Source organism: Sipha flava, unplaced genomic scaffold (genome assembly GCF_003268045.1).
Source record: "Sipha flava isolate LNK unplaced genomic scaffold, YSA_version1 3_pilon_pilon, whole genome shotgun sequence".
NCBI classification, from domain to species: Eukaryota; Metazoa; Arthropoda; class Insecta; order Hemiptera; family Aphididae; genus Sipha; species Sipha flava.
The window spans coordinates 2,252,430-2,273,941 of NW_020273108.1; positions in this window are offsets into that span (position 1 = coordinate 2,252,430).

Below are 21,512 nucleotides of genomic sequence, written 5' to 3' on the forward strand. Positions count from 1 at the left end.
ACAATAGTTAACAACATTATCTGGTGGATTGTGTATTATTATTATTTTTTTTTAATACGATTGTATATATATATATATATATATATATGTTTATTTGTTGGAATAAGTTCAAGTCTATTGAATTAAAAAAAAATAATATTTTTTGAGAATAAGGGTGATTGGAATCATTTGGTATTGTAGCATCTGTTTGTGAGGTTTCCTGTAAATACTACATTCAATTTTTTTATTTATTATGGAAACAGTAAAATCACTGACATTTTATTTTATATTTATTTGTATTAAGAGTAAATCCAATGTTTTTGTTTATTTAGTTTATGAACTAATTTTTCTGCTTGTCTAATTAAACTATTTGAACTATGGTTCAAATAGAAAAAACAGATAATTTACTTAAATAATTCAACAAAATAATAAAACATTATATTTATGAGTATTTATTATAATATATTAATATTTGAAAATTTTACATCTAATCATTAAAATGAATTAAATAAATAAATAATTAAAAAGGTTGTAAATAATTTTTAATACAAAAATGTAACAGATACTTGTGATTTCTAAATGTAACGTTATTAAAGTTTTGATTTGAAATTAAGTGCAATTTTTTTTTTTTATTTAATTGATTTTAAGTATGTATGGAAAACTTTTAAATTTTCAAGACTTTTTGTCAAACAAAAAATATTTTATTATAAATAATATAAATTTTCGAAAAAAACTATGGAAACATGAAAATGTCAATCTTCTATAAATATAAAAAAAAAATTATTTGAAAATTATACCAACTAATTATAGCGAATTAAAAGCATTTATTGAAAATTTTAATTATTAGTAATAATTGTAGGAAAATGAAATTTTAGTATTTTAGTAAAAATGTATTACTATTTATGTTAGGATGATAAATAATTTGTTGCCAAAAACCGGTTTGCAGTAAACAGTCGTTTTTTTTTAATTCTTCGTCAGTAATTCGCAGTTATTAACCTTTTGCTGAATTACGAGACTTTTGAGTCTTCTATATATTTTTGCATTTAAGTTTAAATAATAAAATCAAATCCATCTGACCATTGTCACGTAATATTTTATCGAAAATATTCACAGAAATCGACTATGAAATCAATAGAAGGCGTTGAATATATTATTTTGTTAAATAAAATGAATTTAATATATTTAATATAGTTTTTCTCAAAAAATGATTGTTTATAGGTTTAAAAAAATCTCATTACGTAAAGATACAGAAAAACATTATGTTATCTTATCGTAATATTCGAAATTTTCCAGAGAGATATATTATATATACTTACATATTATTAATAATTATTATAAATAGGTCGTTTTTATCCATTATCGAAATGGACCTAAAAGTCTCTATTGACAAAGTCGGCTTTACATGCGATCGATGCGTGCAACAGCATAGGGTGTCAAAATTAGTAGGGTGTGTGAGAAGCAACAAAATTATAATTAAAGTTGATCAAATGCTGATGACGTAAATTAAATATTATAGGTATAAAAAAAAATGTTACCGTATGGTCCAATATAAATGTAATTTTTATTAGTATTATTTATAATTATATTGACATGCAAGGAGCGTCTGTGCTTGTGGCTCCAACTCATAGAGTAATATAGAGAAGGCATTTTATAATCAAGTTGAAGCGCTAACTGCCTTCCATCAGAGTGATCACTTTTAAAGACGTAAACAATTGTACCGTAGTAAATGCGCTCTAATATGGCTAGATATTATGTATAATTACCATATAAATACAATAATAATATAACTATTGTATTTTTTAGATTTATTTAATTGATTTTAATATACTAGCGTATAAGACTTGTTATTTTATTTAAGAGAGTTTTTTTAAATAAAAATTAATACAGCAACTGATAATATTTTCAATCTTTATTACTCACAATATAAACAATATTTAAATACCACAGAAAATCTTACATACAAATCTCATAAACTTGGTGAAATTCATAGATGTAAACGCAAAGTTTCTCGTTTTAATATGAAATAATAATAAGTCAGGTACGCTGAACGAATCTATAATTTACTTATTATTTATTATAAATAATACTAAACTGTCAATCAACAAAATATAATACATTTAAAAACACATAATTGCATAATATACAAATAATATTACTTTAATAAAACATAAATCAACTTACTTTTATTATTTTATAACATTTATAATATTTACCTTGAGAGGATTTCAGCGCAATATTTGTTTTTTCTCTCAGACTCAAGCGCAACATAGATAAAATGCTTTCACCTAAAGTCGTTTTTTATGATTTTTGGATAACCTAAGAGTAAAATCACCGATTAAAAACATTATAAATAAATAAATAAAATTATATTATTTTTATTGTGTTGTTTTTAATTTCTAAAAAATATAATTGTAAGTGATACATTATTAAAAATTAGTTAAATATTTATACAAGTTTTAGCAAATTAATTATAATAAATAAACAGAATTTAAAATGTATGTGTAATGTAAATAAATAAATCATTGTCCCTTAAAAAGTGTAAATTTTTATATCGCATTTGCAGAGATGTGGTTTCATTATGACTTTTTAAACTGAATTTAACTTTGAGATTCACATAAGTAGTAGTAATTGATTTAATTAGGAGTACAACATAGTCAGATAATTGCTATCAGTTCTGTGATTTTTTTTAGAATATCAAATATACTGGAGTAGTTTATAAAATAACTTTGAACCTTTGACTGGATAAATAGTTTATTAATAGCTTTATTTTGATAATCATAAGATTTTAAAATTTTTTCAGTATGGAAACATATTAAAATGACATCATCACTAGGGTAGCTCAAGCCACCTTTAATACCACCTTTTTATTTCAGTGTTATCATTGAATTTAAAAAATCATTTTTATTTATAGCACATAAAGCTGTTAAACATGGTTCACATCTAAGGACAGAAGATAATTCGTACACAACAAATCCAGCAATATAAATTATTACTTCTTTAGAAAAATCACTGTAAATATAATTATTTTGGCAAGTAATTTCTTGTTCTTCCACTAACAAAACAGCTTGCCATTTTCGAATAATAAATAAATACAAAAATAATTGTAATTTTTTTAAAAAAAATAGTAATTACTAATAAGTAAATAATATATCGTAAATGTCGAAAATTATAATACTATCACAGATTATATTCAAGTAATCTGTGATACTACTATTTACTCACTTATCAATAAATCTTTACAGTACAATAATATTATTATTGTATTTATACGGTAATTATACTTATTATCATATACATCAAGCTATTTTAGAGCGCATTTACTATGGTAAAATAGATTAAGTAATTATAAATGATTACACTGCTGGGAGGTAGTTTGCACTTCAAATCATTTATATATACTTTATAGGAAACGACGTCTCTATATTACTCTATGGTCCAACTACAGCTTTATAAACTATCACTATATTATTATTATTATGTTGGTTCTCTATATGATTTACAAACATATAACAAGTATGCACGTTTGAAAAATTATTTTTTTTTAATTTAAATTGAAAATTATTTCATTGAACATAATCATTGTTATCCATCAGTATTTGATGAGTACGTTTTTACATTACAATTTACTATCGAGCATTATCGTTTGTGTTAGTTTTATTTTCAAATTTTGAAGTTTATTTAATTTTAAAACAAACAAATATATACTGAGTGATCTTGAGATTGAAATTATAATCGATATTCCTGTGATGCTGGTGATCTTATCGACCTCGAAAATAATAGAGAATAGGAATATTTGGGGCGAATTTTTCCACAAAAATTCTACTTAAAAATGACCAAACATTTATTTTCTAAAGCATCGGATATAAGGTTTGGTAATTTAACTGGTTAACATTTTTTATAACAAAAGGTAAGTGTGAGGTGAGCAGTAAAATACCTATTGGTTCAAAACCATATACTAAATGTTTGAATTCTAAAGCAACATTGTGTTAATGAGTATAATTAAAATGTTTTTTGATTATTAAAATTACTTATATTATTACTTCATTATATTAATTCTTTTCTTATAATTATTACATTAATTACACATTTAATTAAAATAAAATGTCTCATTGTGATTGTGATCATCATATTATAGTCTTCGTACCCTCTATAGCACTTTGTAATTACAACATAAAACAAATTGACCATTTATTTTTTAATACTATAATTGTTTTTATCTAGTGTTTATTGAGGTTAAATTGAAATATTTATTATACAAAATGTGTGAGATGGTCATTAGTTTTTTTAAATTACATTCATAATTAAATTAACTAATAAATCATTAATTTGTCCTAGAACATGAGTAAATATAATAACCATAACGAACAATAGGGACTTTAAAGTCCAGCCTCTAAGTTACGATTGGGACTTATTCGTCTCGGTCCTCTGATATATTAAAGATAACTTCTAATTAAATATTTAAATATGATAATTCATCAAAAAGAAAAATCAACTAATTTTTATCACTATCAATGTTCGGTCTGCTATGTGTCAAGAAAATTCGTAAGATGACCTCCGTCAGAGTACTAACAAGGCAACATTAATCTTTTACAATTATCATAATTGATACAATTGGACTGGTCGAAATCGTGTAAACAGACACAAAAAAAAAAAAAAAAAATCGAATAAAAATAACACATCACAGTAAAAACAATATATTGCTTGATTCACTCGTTAATTAAATAGGAATGTATAATTTATTTATGGAGAACAACGCTAATTTATCGTATTATAAAACATTTTAAAATTAGTATATTGTATTCTGTTGTGTAATTATTTCAATACGATTTAATTGATCAACTTTAATGATCCGTGAAATAAAATAATAAACTGTTAAAATTATAACCGACGTCGGGTCGAGTGTACCAAATCAAAAACCATCGATAATTCCAATCATTAATAAAAAAAACGTACACACCGGTCGTTTGTAACACGTAACGTTCAAACGATCATGAACTTTGTTACATTACGGCGGTACATTTCAATTAAATGCTCCGGTGTGCACCCGGCTTAAGATATTACGTTTTCGTAATAGGTTACGTCCTATGTAAGAAATATAATTACGTTTCGCCCACCGTTGATCAAGCCAAAAATACCGATTCGCACAATATTGTATTTTTGTGAATGGTAGACGCGCGCGACTGCGGTGCACGTACCTATGTTTATAGGAACGGCAGTATTTCAGATACATTTGTCTTGTATTTTTTGACATTTGTAAGTTGTGTCCTGTACCCGGATAACTTTAGTGGATATGAATATTTTCATTTTTTTTTTTTTGCGCACGGATACAAATGAAATTAAATTTATGTAAAAATAAAAGTCAATTTTAAATTTTCCTTATGAAGTGTACGTAGTAGTCGGCTGATGTAACCACTAAATTAATTAAGTTAAAGAAGTAGAAATCTGCTTTCGGGTATATTAGGCTAAGCTATTTGTTCGCTACAACTCAAGTCTGTGTTCTTCGGTGCTGGTTGAAAGGATTTTTTCTTCATTCGGCATTATACATTCGTCAAATCGTTCTAGGTTACGTGTTTAAACGTTCGAAAAATGAATATTTCTTAAAAATAATTCGTCATGTTTAAAATAGAGCGATAAGTAATATTTAAATTTAAATTTATTTTATTTTTGTATTTTATACATTGTTTTTTATTATTTAGTCCTAAAAAAATATAACGGGCCGAGGCGGGCCTACTGCACCCCATAATAAGTGTTCGTATGTTTTAATTTTATTGAAAATAAACAATATTGAAATGCAATTATTTCAATACTTTTACCTACTTTAATGGTATATAATAGTAGTAATACTATCTTTTATTTTGTATTTTTATATTTAAAAAGGTGAAAAAAATGTATCTACTATCAAGAATATTTTTAGAAATTTCAAACGTATCTCGTATCATATATCTTCGACAGAAAATATATGTGTCTAGACTTGTTTAGATATTTTTTTCGAGTTTATTGCCCATCCCTGCTGTTGTAAACGCAACTTACTACGCTGCGGCGATGGTACTGAAGCAACGTTTTCAGTAGTGAAAAAAACAACGAGCACATGTATACATAATTAATGGTTAAAATTACATTATCATTATTATTATTAATATTATTATTGTTGTTGTGTACGCGTGGGTTACCGGTTGTTTTGAAGACGTTGGTCGTGAGCAGAGCGGTTTTGTGCGGGGCGGTGCCGCACCGAGTCCGTCAGTCGTGATGAATTCCTCGACTTGCAGCCCATACAAAACCATGTTCACGGTCTCCACGACGGTTGCGCGATTTAAGAGGTCGAAACCGTTTAATTATTGACCGAGTGGGCCGAACAGGCATTCCGGAGGAGGAGGTCCTGTGAACGTCACGAGTTTTCGGTAATTTTATTTTTATTATTCTTCTTATTTTTTTTCACGTCAGACCATCGTTCGTCGCGCAAACCATCGGAATGCGTGCGCGCGTTGTTTCCAGACCGTGAGAGGTTTGTTGATTTTACTATGGAAAAACGTTCCGGATTGTGTTTATCGCACGTTCGACCGTATCGTCATTTAAGACACACGTTTTCCGTACCGGGTGTTGTGGTGTGCGATATTTAGATTACCGACGTATTATGGACCACTAAAAATATTATTTATTTGTTTATTTCATAATCGACACTCGCCAGGGTGTACACGTATGAGGTAAACAGTGGTGTCTTATTCGACGTTTAGCTACGAACGGGGTTCAAACACGTGCAATGCAAATTATGGTTACAGGATCAAAATCAATTGGTTCTCACACATCTTTTACACAACCGGCATTTCGGTCTGTTGTTTCCATAATTTCTAGAACCACGGGGACCTCGATTAAACTATGTGTGTTTTTAGATCACAAAAGCGGTGACTCTGAAACCTATTCGTGATCGAAACCCGGGCCGATCCGTTTATTGACTCGTGCACGACCGCTAGATGAAAATATTTATGATGAATAGCTCAAGGCATAGGCGTGCGCACAGGGGCAGCAGAGTCTGCTCTTGCTGCCACTGGACGTTTTAAACAGATTAGTTAGGGCTGAACATTCCAAGATGGCCACCGTACAGTGTTCAATAAAAAATAAGTTGGTTATCCGAAAAGCGTATTCAATTACCAAGCCAATCTTTACCATAATAGTCGGTAATAGGCTACAAAAAAAAAAACACAATCACTACAGGCTTCTACAGTATACTAGTCATGTACAGGCCGTTTGTATAAAAAAAAAAAAAAAAAAATGGGTTGATAAAAATATTCGCTACCTCCGATTTGAAACTCTGTGCAACTCCTGTGATTTAAGATACAAGACCAATGCGATATAGACTTTAAAAAGTCCATTTTTTTTCTTTAATCAAACGTACGTACAGCTACATAAACCGTCTTGGATTTAACCAGACCGAAATGGGTTCCAAACCGAAATTCCAGGATAGACCCTACCGATGCAGAGCGGAGTGTGCGACGAAACATTCTATAACTTAAAATGCAGCGCAGTACCGTATCCGAGAACCGCAAGTACTACATTAAGGCTTTGATGTAAATAAACGAATTGTCTCGGATCGTAATAGAATTATTTCGTACGATGCACCGGACGAGCTACAGGCTAATGCTATTATAACCGCGAAGCGACTTGGTCGAATCCGATGTCACCTTCGCTGCTGTTTCTCAATCATTACTATTTTCTCAACCGCCTCCGTCACGACCGTCACCTTGCGCTACCCATGGTCTACGGCCGTTGGATCTTGAAAATGTCATCAGCGGCTTCACTCTCCGACTGCACAGCCCTCCGTCCGGTGTACGACCGGTCCAAGAGAAGAGTTGTGCGAGTGTAATAATGTTAAAGGGTCGACGCCGTTACCGCGATTATTTTATATTACGATAATGTGGTCACCCGTAGGCGGCGCGTAATAAATTACCACTGACTCGCGTACGTTCGCGGCGGAGATCGTGTCGTTTCGTCTAACACCTCGTCCGACCGTTATAAAACACGTGAAACGTTTTAATTCCGGCAGCGTTCCGGACGAAGCGCGCGGTATTGAAATTCGTTTTACAACCTTGAAAACGTCGACTGCACGCGCGTGGTTGGAAAAAAAACAAGAAGAAAGGAATAATATATAAATAAATAAACGATTAGAACTGTAGAAAATTCTTAAAAAATAATTACCCATCAAACGACCGGTATGGAAATCGATAGATTTGGAGATTATAATTTTATAATGCAGAGCGTAAAATGTATTCGCATACGTATTAGGTCTATTATTGTTTCCTTACGGATTACGCATTTCGTATAATTATGTATGACGTTTTTTTTGTATCAAAATCATATATATTGTTCACATTTTAAGTGTTAATTTAATTTAATTTTTTTTTCGAAACCCCATTTTGAACTCTACAATTTCACTGTGCTAAGAACAATAATAATCAAACACAATAAAACTCCAATTTTGTTGTTTTAACAGCAAAATAATTATGTATAACGCGTATACATTTATTTATAAATTAGAACTGTTCACGAATATATGCTTATAAAAACATTTTTTCTTACTACTTTTCCATATTTGTTTTTATATTTTTACAAGAAAACAATTCTCGCTGTTACATTATTGGTAACATGTTGAAATTGTTCGCATATATGTTATTTGTATATCATGTATGTTTTTTTTTCGTAAAAAACTTTGTTCACATTTTTTTTTTAATTCAAGTACAAAAAAATAATACAACGTTTAAATCAAAAAATTCCTGTTTTCTTTTGTTCGTGGGTAAAAAAATGTAAACCGTACTCTAATGTAAAATTGTATGTAGGTTCGCGCATACATTTTACTTAAATTAACGTGTACATAATGTAAAAACGAACATTCGAACACTTTATGATCCATTTTTTTAAATCGTATGAATTTCAATAATAAATCGTCTGAATATTAGTTGATTGTGTGTACCATTCAATATTGTTTTTCAATAATTGCGTTAAAATCGAATTGTTCGCCGAACTATCGCACGACGTCAATCTCGTTAATTTCATTTTTCAGCTTTCCAGTTTTTCGCCATGGGCCGTTGAATTAATCAAACCATCTGTATTTTAAATATTTCTCGATAAATTTTCATTAGTTATGTGAATTGCAAATTGATTGCCTCGTGACCCGTAGCCTTTTGAATGTATACTCCAGTACATTAATGAAAACAAATTATTGGAATCTAAATAACTGTTTCTATTTTACGGGATTAATTCGTCGACGGCGGTTGAATAAATTTTGCATCAGTGCCGATAATAACGTTCGTTAGAACATTAAATGCCAATTATTTTCTCCACTCTATTGCTGGCAAACGGCTGTCCGAAATAACGAAAACGCCGAATCAGTAGACACAGGTAATTACAATAATTTCAAATGTATATACATTTAAAGCCAATATTTCGGTTTCTATCATATTCTTATTTATGTCCACGCGTGTAATTTTACATAATATTATAATGTTTTATTTGTTTGGTACATATGATTTTACTATTCAATGAAAAAAAATATATCAACCCAATAATACCGGTAACATCGAAATTTTCCTATACAATATTTTATCCTCATATATTGGTTATAAAATATGCTGATATTAATTAGTGTTTTTTTTTTTTGCAGTATTTGTGTCATTAAACGTTTGTTATATACATGTAATCAATCACTTTTATAATATTATTCAATATATAAATATGAAAATAAATCTTCTTATACAACAGACACAATTGAAATTTCTAGTCATACAAGTAAATAAATAAATAAAAAATTATTAACTGAGGTTTTATTGTACTAATTATGCAAGTAAACGGATCAAGATATCATCGATTCACATGGTCAACATATCGTTTTTCGTGGTTTGTACGATATTTTGTGAGAGTTTACCGAATTATTTGGTTAGTAGTACGTGTCCGCGATCGTGGTTCGAGCGTAAAAACCGTTTGACGCGACCCCATCGGAATATTAATAAAAGACTACGACGATAGACATTGATTGACAGATTACGTCTACGCATTTTTTATTAAATACTTGTCAGGTTCACTAGGGTTGATTAAGAAAATGCATTTTATTTTAAAACTGACATGACGTGTACAGTTTTTGAAGAAATCGAGGTGAAAAACGAAATATTAGTATCAAAGTCGATATCGAGTAGACTGCACGATCGGTTCTCAAATGTATAAATATATTTATAATCAAAAATCTAATCGCATCACTAGTGAGTAGATCATCGAACGGTACAGGGTCAAATGAAACTTTTGCCATGTCACGCTCGTGTGCTATGCACAGACAGAGATCGCGTCCGATAAAACCGTTACTATTATAACGTGTATTATAGGCGTCTTGCCAAAATATGATAACATCCGTACTCAAACCGTGACAGTAATATTGGATGCATGTATTTTTATCTCGCGAACGATCGACAAAAACGTATTATTTTTTTTTTTTGTTTTTTTTTTATATCAAATATTGTAATATATAGCTACGGTTCAGTTGTAATACTTATTTTTTAAATCGAAATGGACTGAAAGCAGTACTCTTAAGTAAATGACGTAAAAGTTTTTTATTACTGTGTTAATGTATAGCATAACGTAAAAATATAATGCAAATACAACGAAATTTTTGAAAAGTGAACATCAATATGGTTTTGAACAATGTTAATACTCTTTAATTAATATAAAAACACAAATGTTATTGTATAGCTCCAAGTACTGTATACTTAAGATTAAAACACCCCATAGGATAATACAATTCCGTTTCGTAACAAATTTCTTGGAAATGACGAACGACTATAAATGTCTACTATATAAATTCTCTTCTCTTATGAATATTCAAAACAGAGGAGCCTCTGCCAAAAAGCATTGTTAAAGGGTGAATTGCTGTTGAAGTGTTCGGAGGATAATATAAATATTTTAAAATATTATATATCAACATAATATTTACATTGAAAATCAATACCTTTTGTTATAATAATATACCTACTTATATACATAAACATAAGCTGAATTTTTTGTCATACAATGTGTCAAATTGTTTTACGAAATAAAATATGAGAATAATGAAAATATGATTTTGAGATTATCAAATGTGGTAGTTTTCTTAATCGTTAAGCACTTTTAATTTTTCAATTTTTTCTTTTTTGTATACTTTACGCATGTATTGCCTTATTGTTTTTCCGATGAAAGGAACTTGTTACAATTATTTAAGTTTTAATAATAATATCCATTTTTAAAATTCGTAACGCTACAAAATTATATTTTTCTATGAATACTATAAACATTATAATATATTATATATTATAGTCAGTGCTCGACTTGAGGTGAAACGCAGGGGGACGGCGTACCCCTTCTAATTTTTAGAAATCTGAGCGTCCCCCTACTATTATGATGTTATAATTATGACGCTTAACAAGTTTTGGGGACGCAATTTTTTTTTAACCAGAGTCCCCCTTCTTTAATTTTTCCAAGTTAAGCACTGATTATAGTATATTATAATGTAATTGTAATTAAAAAAAAAAAAAAGATACCCTAGAAGAGGTGGTTGTGATGTAATTGAAACCAGTTACGTAGTCATGTAACTATTCGAAAATTCTAATTCAACTGCGGGTGTTTGAATGTCACTCAGTGGTAAAATTTAGTTTTGGAGGGATACCCTTCTCATATTTTAGCAATAATTTACAAATTTATACAACTCTCAATGTAATATGTATATAATACTATTATTAAATAACCAATTTGATAAGACTGAAAGAATATATTTTTAAGATTTTAATTTATTTGTTAATCATTTATTAACTAATTTATAAAAAATATTGATGTTTTTTTACATTGTGCATCATAGGTAATTTATAAATGTTTATATTAAGTATTGTCTTAGTGAATGACTAAATAATTTTTATGCACAAAATGGTATTGGTAATTCTAAAAAACTTTAGTCCATTCCCCCAAAATTTTAGACATAGTTGTGCCCAGAGCCGGATTTAATCATTGTAGCGCTTTAACCGCTAAACAAATTGCCGTCTTTTAATATAAATATTTTTCTAGTTAAATAAATTATATTAAAGCATACAATTATAGTTGATTTCTTTATTACTTAAAATTTTAATGATGTAAAATAAAAATATACAGCTGTTATAAAAATGCATTCATACGAATGAAATATAAAAAACAACAAAAGAAAAACTTAATTATAAAAATATGAAATGAAATATAATGATAAAAAATGTGGCAGTAAAAAATGCTTAAACAGTTCATTTTGAACTGATGTTCAAAATTAAATAGTTAGTGCCTAGTACCCATCGGTTTTAATAAAATAAAACATTTTAAAATTAATTATGCCAATAGACTGCCACTGATATAATGTCCACGAAACGATAGTTGCTTTTGAATTTATGGAAAAGTTTGACTCAAAATTGATAATGACAAATATAGATTTAGCGAATTTTGCATTATCAGAACCGTAATGGGTGGATGACCGATAACTAGTTGTATAATTGTTCCCAAAACTGATCATGGTACAATAGACCAAATTAATAACCAAAATTATAATATTGATGAGGAGTATGTCATAGTAATGAAATATCTATCGAAGAGAGTATTAATAATTACAATCAATACAACAATACTATAGTTGTAAGTTGTAAATACCTGAAATATATGATATTTGTTTTAATTTATAGTAACTATATACTTAATAAACTATAACTGTTATAGTTTAATAAAAAATATCTCAATGAGAATAAAATGTTGATTGAAATAAAGATTAAATTAAGTAAAATGAACAGTTAATATTCACAAAAATAGTCAGTTTTGAGAGGTTTCGAATTTTTAAACCTCTGAAAAAAGAATGCTTTAACAGTTGGCTTTTTGTTAGAAAATTAAATTGTATAGCATTACATGTGCAGTTCAAATATTATATAATAAACCGTTATAAAAATTCTGAGAGTTCTAAATTATTTCATAGAATTTTATATTAATTAAGTAAAATTAGAATTTGATTGAACTGATGGAGTTCTTTGGTGAAATTACATAACTAAAAATCCTGTAAAATCAGTTTCTCGGTACCTGTATGTATGTGTGTAAATTGGTTTACAGTTCCAAAAATGTACCACGTATTACAACACCACAAATATCCGATTGATTGAAAAAATGCTCCATTAAACGTAAAACATTCAGAAGGAATTGAACAATATAATTCAAAGCCCAAAATTTTTCAAATAGGGCACTCAAGCTAAGACTTTGTGATGGAATAATTGGTATTCGTCATGAATAGCAAATGTCAGCGGTTCTCTAGTGAAATCCCAACGATATAGTTGTCTAAACTCACTAGACACTTTAAATTTCCCTGATTAATATTTATAACCCAGTTGCGGGACTCCAAGGACACGTCAATCTCGTAAAATGTATTATTATCAAATGAGCAACACAATGATATTTATTATTTAATTATAAAATATTGAAAATTAAATGTATACACCTAGACCACAGCATTAAATAACGATAGTCCGTATTACAAGCGGAGATTACGTACACGATGTACTTGAAATTGTTCGAGTATTTTATGTTACTCATGTTAGGATGGTAATCTGTCAGTTGCTCTACGCGTCATAATTGATCGTTGACGGAGTGAGCTGTATCTCGTCATGCAAAACTCAAACAAATTTGTTGAAACATTTGAAAATTTAGTTTTGTTTGAAAAAAGAAAATACAAATAGTCATACCTAGAAGCCTAAAAGTGTAATATCAATTTAATCATAGATGAAAATGTTACTTAATTGAAAACTACGAGCGATAACAATTTATTTTCCTTATGTACCAAACAAGAGTACCGTAATGTTTCATTTTGATATCACAATGGAATATATATTATTATTGTTAATCCGCACGAATTATAGGAATTAAAATTGACGCTTCGCGGCGCACGATGAAAATTACATACCGCGATGTGTGGCGGTGCCAAATACGAATAATGAATGCGCGTGATTATATGGTAATATACTCTCGTAATAAACTCATCCGGTGTTGGTCAGTTACTGGACAATGATATTATATAAGATAAGTATAGGCTTATCGTTTATTTTTTTAATTTCGGTACGTCTCCGATGTTGTCGAACATACAATCTTTCACGCGTACTGTTGCTAAATTAAAGTTCGCACCGTGTACACAGAGATCCCTGTTCATCGGACGGCGTTTTATTGGCCAAAAAAATTTGGTTGAAAAACAAACGGTTCCCAATTACTGTTCACGCTACAAACATAAACTGTGCGATTTGTTGCGCATCGTTTGCGGACGGCGTGTACATAATTTAGGCCGTTTACCGCCGGCGTGCCTTATGAAGTAACCAATTAAATCGAAATTATTCAGTTCGGTATGCGCTTGTAATATACAATTAATTCACCAATCGCGTTTTCAATTTGTTTTCGGTTAATTGTTTGTGCTTGTGTGTGTCATTGAGTTTTTTTAAAAAAAAATTATATTATTTTTTTATTATTATTATCGTTCGCTATTCATTTGTTTCGGATTAGTCGAGATAACGCGTTTAAATTGCGTTTGGGCTAGGACGTCGAGGAGCCGACACATCATGATAGTGTTACACGCGTTTACACGGGACTAGTTGCTAGTTAGCCGGCTCCGCCGAGAGACATTTTACAATTTCAGATCAGAGAAGTCATTACACATTTTTTCGTTGTTAAAAATCATTCAGTTCAGAGCCCAAAACCGTTTGGACCCTTAAAAATGGATAGGTTTGATCTGTACGGGCTGCCTATCAGTCTCAGAGAACGGGTGGTGTTTGAATTTTATTATCGTAGAATATTGTTATAAAGTATTTTTGAAACAACACCATTAACTCGTACGCGTGTCGAACGGAACCTTTATTTTTTTTCTTTCTTCGCACCTAACATGGTGGTTTGATAATATTATTCAGCAACATTAATGGTCACTCGCTGTACCACTGTACGTAAGAGATTTGCGAAAACACTACGAAATACACTGCGCGTCTTATCATCGTGCACGTTATCAAAAACATGCGGAATATATTTTGTTCTAAAGCAATCGTGTCCGTAACGCTGCGAGATAGGTGTCGGGCCACTTCAGTACTACGGCCTACGGGTGATTTATTACGCGAGTATACTAAATCTTACATCTACAGTATTATCCAAACGAGAATACTCAACTTAGTTTTTTCGCTTGCCTAGGAAAACTTCAAACAACAACAACAACAACAACAGCAACAGCAGCAACACCGGCGCGCCGCGGCGTAGAAACATCAGTATGAACTTTTCACTCGTGAATTTCTAAATATTTTGTTCAGCTTAAATTTTCTCCGAGAAGACTTTACCTTCGAATGTCCTGTACGATTTCGAACGCGTCGCACTGTGTTTTCACACACACCACGTAAATCAATATACAATTAACAATCATCGTTCGACACATGTACGTGAAATTTATAATCATTATCATACCGGATACAGTGGTATATAACATCGAATGTACAGTATATTCTTCGGTCATAAAAACCGCACATTTTACATAGTTAAATACCGCACATATTTATTCTATTTATTCTATAAAGAAAAATTTATAAGGTTGGTAGTTCAAAACCGCACTCATTTGGTTAACAGTTCCTTTCTCTCTGCACACTTTACATGTAAAGTTCACGTTGCCGGTTTCGTTTGAGTCCCACACAAAATATTTTTTTTATCCTGGGACCTACTTGGGGTGTGTTACATAGCGAATCGGGGGATATTTTCGTTTTTAACTGTCCGAGCGAGCGAGTGACCCCACTTGGTTTTGAGGTACATTCAATTTATTTTAGATAAATGTATACGTAATTGATATATATATATATATATATATATAAATTTGTGCGGTATTGAACGGTTTAATTTGACGAAAATATGTGGGAATAAGATATAAAAGTGTGCGATTTTGAACGATGACCTGTTTTTGAAAATGTGCGGTTATGAACGACGGCCGGCATGTAATTACACTCGAATCAAATTGAACGAGATAATATGTGTCTTGTAGAACGATATGATTTTTGATTTGGCTTTATTTTCTAATTTTTTTTTTTTTTTTGTCAATGAAATTATAATTCAAAGTAAAATTGAATACGTAAACATATTCGTTTCAGTATTAGTTGTTACTCGTTGACACAATATAAAAACACTAAAACGTCCCCCTCCCCCCGAAATTTATAACGCGTCAAAGATTGTTTTCGATAAACCATCGTACGGAACACGACGACAAGATGTTCTTAGGTGTTTGCAATGTCGACGACGGTCCGTCTAGGGTGTTGAGGAACGCATAAAACCGCATGCATCAGAAGCTTGAAAACCGGATAAAACGATGTGTGGGCACGCGGATTAGGAATGCGACTGCGTTGATGGCGGCGACAACGGCGCGAGTGTTAAACGCGATAATATTTAATTCATCCTTCCATTCAACATCGTATTATACATTTACGAAACGTTCGAAATAATCGCGCGCTCGTCAACTCGTAAAAATCTCGCCATCGCCCGGATCCGTTTACGATGTCATACGAATACGTATAGCTTCGATCAGATAAGCTGTTGTGGAGACGGCGGGCGACGATCACACGTTACGACATATCGTTTTCCTTAATTTTTCACGGACAAACGTTTTTTCGTGCGGTTCGAAATCGTTTCCGACGGTAAGCCGTCGCGGAGAAAGAACTCGCTCGATAAACCCGAACGATCGGTGGGGGTCACCAACCGGTCGTCACGCGCGTGGGCGTCTGATCGGACGGTAGGTGCGCGGACGGCCATCGATCGGCGATCACGTATCCGCTCCGGCCGGGTCTCACGAGCACGCGACTCTCGGCGGACGGCAACGCGCGCGCGTCCCGACATCTCAATCGAATGCGTTGACGACGATCACGTATATAATCTCATAATACCGCGGCGGCAGTGGGCGTCTTCTCGCCGCGCGCAATGTTCCGCTATCGTCGCCGCCGCCGCACTTCTCGAACACGTGCGCGTGCCACGACTGTCGCGTCGGTCCAGTGGCGCCGGAGTGCTAAGAAATCTTAATCGGGCGAGGAACATTCGCGAAAGCCTCAACATCTAAACCTTCATCTATACGGCGTGTCGGTTGGGGAGGAGGTTAGGGGTGAGGGGGTATAATTTATTAGGAAGATTTGAATTCGTAATGTGTGTACAGTAATTGTTGTACACATCGCGAATTGTAAAATGTAACTTGTAGACAGTGGCGGCGCGAAGTTTATTTTCCGATGAAGCAGTTACGTCTATCGAGTACCCCCCATCCATTGAAATTATTAAATTTTATCAAAATAAAGAAGTCCAAACAAAATAAAATATAATAGTATTTAATGTTAAACGTGCAAACTATGTATTAAACTTTTCTGTCGTACAACAATGCCTACCCACCCCGTTTCATTCATGAAGCAGTTGTTTCATTGAAATCCACATCGCGTCGCCACCGTTTGTAGAATCTAGTTACTTTGTACGTAACTTATATATCGGATAATGCTCAGATTTAGACAATATTGGAATCGAGATTTACTATTATAAGTCGATGTAATTAATATTCGGTGGTATTACCCCTGGATGATATCTGTAAAATCTTTTTTTTATACGGCGTTTATATATGTTACACATGTATACGATTTAAAAATAAAAATAAAAATAAATAAAACTACTAAATTCAAGATAATTATTTATTTTAAATAATATCACAAAATCAATAATTGTTTACAAATTTTTGTCCAATGAGATCCGAGTCGTGTGTTTGAAATGTCTCGAAGTTTCCGGAAAAAATAATAAAAATCATACGAGTTGCATACAAAACATTAAAAGGTAATATACGAATTGCGGACAAATTTTTCGGACAGAATTATAACATAACAATTGCGAACACGGTTTAGGCTATCAATATACTCGTATTAATTGCGGACATAAAGTTAATAAGCAGCATGCAAGAGCGGACGAAATATTTACAAAAAATATTAACAGATTAATATATGTACAAACGGTTTCAAAAAAAATTGTTGCCATGAATTCATTGATGGCTATATATATTTTTAAAAATAATCATAATTATAAATCTTTTACGCAAGACTAGATTAAAAACTACATTTTATAAAAATAATTAATCTTGATCCGAGGACTTATATAGACTTTAATATTCCGATGCGCTATATCGTTTTTACTTTCATACTTTTACCACACCTCCAGTGGCGTTATTATTTATTAAATAATTTACTGTGTAATTACTAATGTATACATCGTTCCTGGTAGGCACTCAAGGTTAATACAGGCCATTTATAAAAGAATTTCTTCATTTCGATAAAAACATAACAGTTTTTCAAACAATAAATTATAATTTAAGATTTTTTTATTGTTCGCGTATCCAGTAAAACGTCAAGTTTTCCTCGCATATATTTAAGTATCTTCGGGAACTTAAATTGATGACACGCGGTGGCTGAGCTTTAATGTTCATCAGCATAGTGAGTAGGTAGATGTAGATCATAAAAAATACTAGGTAAGCATTGAAAAAGTTCAGGGCATGAACAATCTATGCCAATGATTTTCTAATAATATAGGCTAATAATGTTTCAAAATGCGTGTATAAGAAAAAAATATAAATAAAAAACCCATTGTTATTTATGCAAATCTAAATTAAGGAAAACAAATTTTTTAGCAATCGGCTACATTTTAATGCTAAAATTCCGAGCAACACGTGAAATAATAATCGTTGTAGTAGGATTACGATAAGAATGGGAGATTAATATAATATACGAAAACAGTATATTATTGTGTAAAACAGTACTTCCAATTTTTTTACTTTTCTAAATTTAAATTATATATTTATCATTTGTATAAGATCAAAACGAAAACAATTAATAAGTATTAAACGTACATATTCCTTTGAAAGATTTCGTGCGCATACATTCTTGTTACCTATCTTATCCTGAAGGTGATTTTGTCGTAAATCAAATGTTCATATTTACCACAGATCTTGGACATTGGATAGTATTATTCATCGTCTAATATTGCTGTTTATACGTTCACTATTCAGGATGTTATCCTTGGGAGGGTGAGTACATATAGCCGCAAATAAAAACAATATTAAAATAAAATACGTTATGGGGGGTGGAGGTTAAGACGATATAATTCATTTTTAACGATTCCTTAGAACATTAACGTCACCTCGTAACGGTGACCGTATTACGAGTATTTACTTGCGAAACATGTTATCGACCATAATTTGTACAGCGAACATTGATAGACATCGATTAGTGTTTCCGGTATTCGATTTCTCCGAGAAAGTATACCGGACTGTGGTATCATCAAAAATAAATAATTACTTCGGGAACAATATTGTTCTCAGGTGCGGTTCCAGAGTAATTATTAGGGGTGGCCATTTAATATTTTGCAAATAATATAATATATAAAATTCAACAATTCTATAATATTATAAGTGCTATCGTTTACCATAAATATTTTTTAACATTGAAAAGGAATAAACTTTCAACTAAAAGTTTAAAAAAATAGGTATGTATATTGAAAATAAAACTATTTATTGAAGAACAATAAAAAAAATTTTAAACATAAAATTAAATTAAAAATTATAGAGCGAAATCTAATTTTCTTTTGGTTTTTGAAAACATATCAATACATTGTTGCTATGGAAAAAATGTAATTTTTATCATTGCTTGACATATAATATAATATTTTTTTTCGTTTTGTTTCGTGACATTTGGAAGGGCTTGGTTTCCATGCCCCCCCCCCCTTGTATCCGTGCCTGATTGCTCTTCGAGTTAACTTTTCACTGGAAGAAGCGAAATCTTGCAGCGTTGCATCGATTAACGATCCCCTAGAACGGGACGCCGTAGCCTGTAATACGGTAACATACTAATAAACGAATACTTGCTAGAAAATTTTGACACGTGGCATTGTGTTTGTACTTGAAACGTTATTTCTATGAATATTAATCAAACGGCTTTTTAAAAATCGTATACTACACGGTTATCGCATCAATCTAAGGAAATATATACCAAAAAAGAATACGGGGAGGATTTTACCACTAAGGAGACCTAATAGTAACGTCAGTTTTTTAAAATGCTTTCGTTTGCAATCGGAGCGCTAACTGAGTAAATGTGGTTTTTTTTGCACAGCTCAATATGAAAGTCTGCTTCTTCTTTCGTCGGGCGAATAAATATTGAGCTTCCTGCTGAAAAGGGCAAACAAGTCGATCAAAGTCGTTGATATTTTAAATTGAAATATTCAATGTCCGCCGAAACATAATTCATCTTTACGTAAAAACGACAAAAATCATACCCGGTTATGCGTAGATATACCATGAAATGTTTGCGTCGTAAATATCCCCGATCATTGTATTTCCGAAGTATTTTGATAAATAGACGGAAAATTATTTAGCGTTGACTTGCAATTTAGAATAAGTCATTTCAGTGTTCATTAATCTACAATACAGTGTTTCTACAACGGAAAATACGAATTTCCTCTTCAAAATGATTTATTCTCTCAAGCACCTTTTCTCAAAAAATTAATTAAAATTCCTCCACTATTTCCTGTTAATTGTTAAATGTTTGTATATAATATAAGAGTATATATTTTCCTAAATTGCATTCCTCTGTCAGAGTTGACACTAGACGGATATTTTAGTCAAAGTAATTTTGCATTCAAACACAATATTGGAAAAAACTTGATACTCTCACACATCGGTCACTTAATATAAAAATTAAAGTCATGCATCTTCAACGTACCATATAGTGGTACTTAAGTCGTTATCGTGTAGGTGGTGAGCATAATGTCACACGTGTCACGTTTTAATTAAAAACGCGATTAAAATTAATTAAATAAAAAGTCAATGAGATACTGCATGTTCCGAGTTGAAGTCCGTTGTTGTGTTAGTCGCATTTTTATTTGTTCAAGTTTGATACCAATGATTAATTATCGTATTAACAAAACGTTTTGTTAAGCGAACGCCGACGTAATATATTATCATAGTGTATATAATATAGGTAACGACGAACATCTTATCGAGTACAAAATCGAAAGTGTATCCTGTCTGACACGGGATAAAAATATTACTTGTATTTAAAGAAAAGTACCACGGCTTAAGGATACGAATTTCTATGTTTATTTTACTTAAAAATATTAAAAAATAAATTTCCGTAAATTAATAAAAATAATAACTGTTGAAAATCGTAAAAACAATTATTTTTAGTATACTACAAACACTAAGAAAAAAAAATAAAAATAAAAAAACAATTCATTTGTGTTTCACTCAAAATTTAAAAAATTATATTTAGTTAAATCTTTTAAACTTCCATTAGAATTAATCTTAAGGGAGTTAAGTATTCGCTTAACAAATTTAATATTATTAGCAAGTTTTTTCTTTGCTTCTCCTCTAGCAGATAAACTATTATATTGGAATAATAAAACAACTGTATAGACAACTTTATAGACCTTGTTGATTTAATTTATGATTTAATTATATA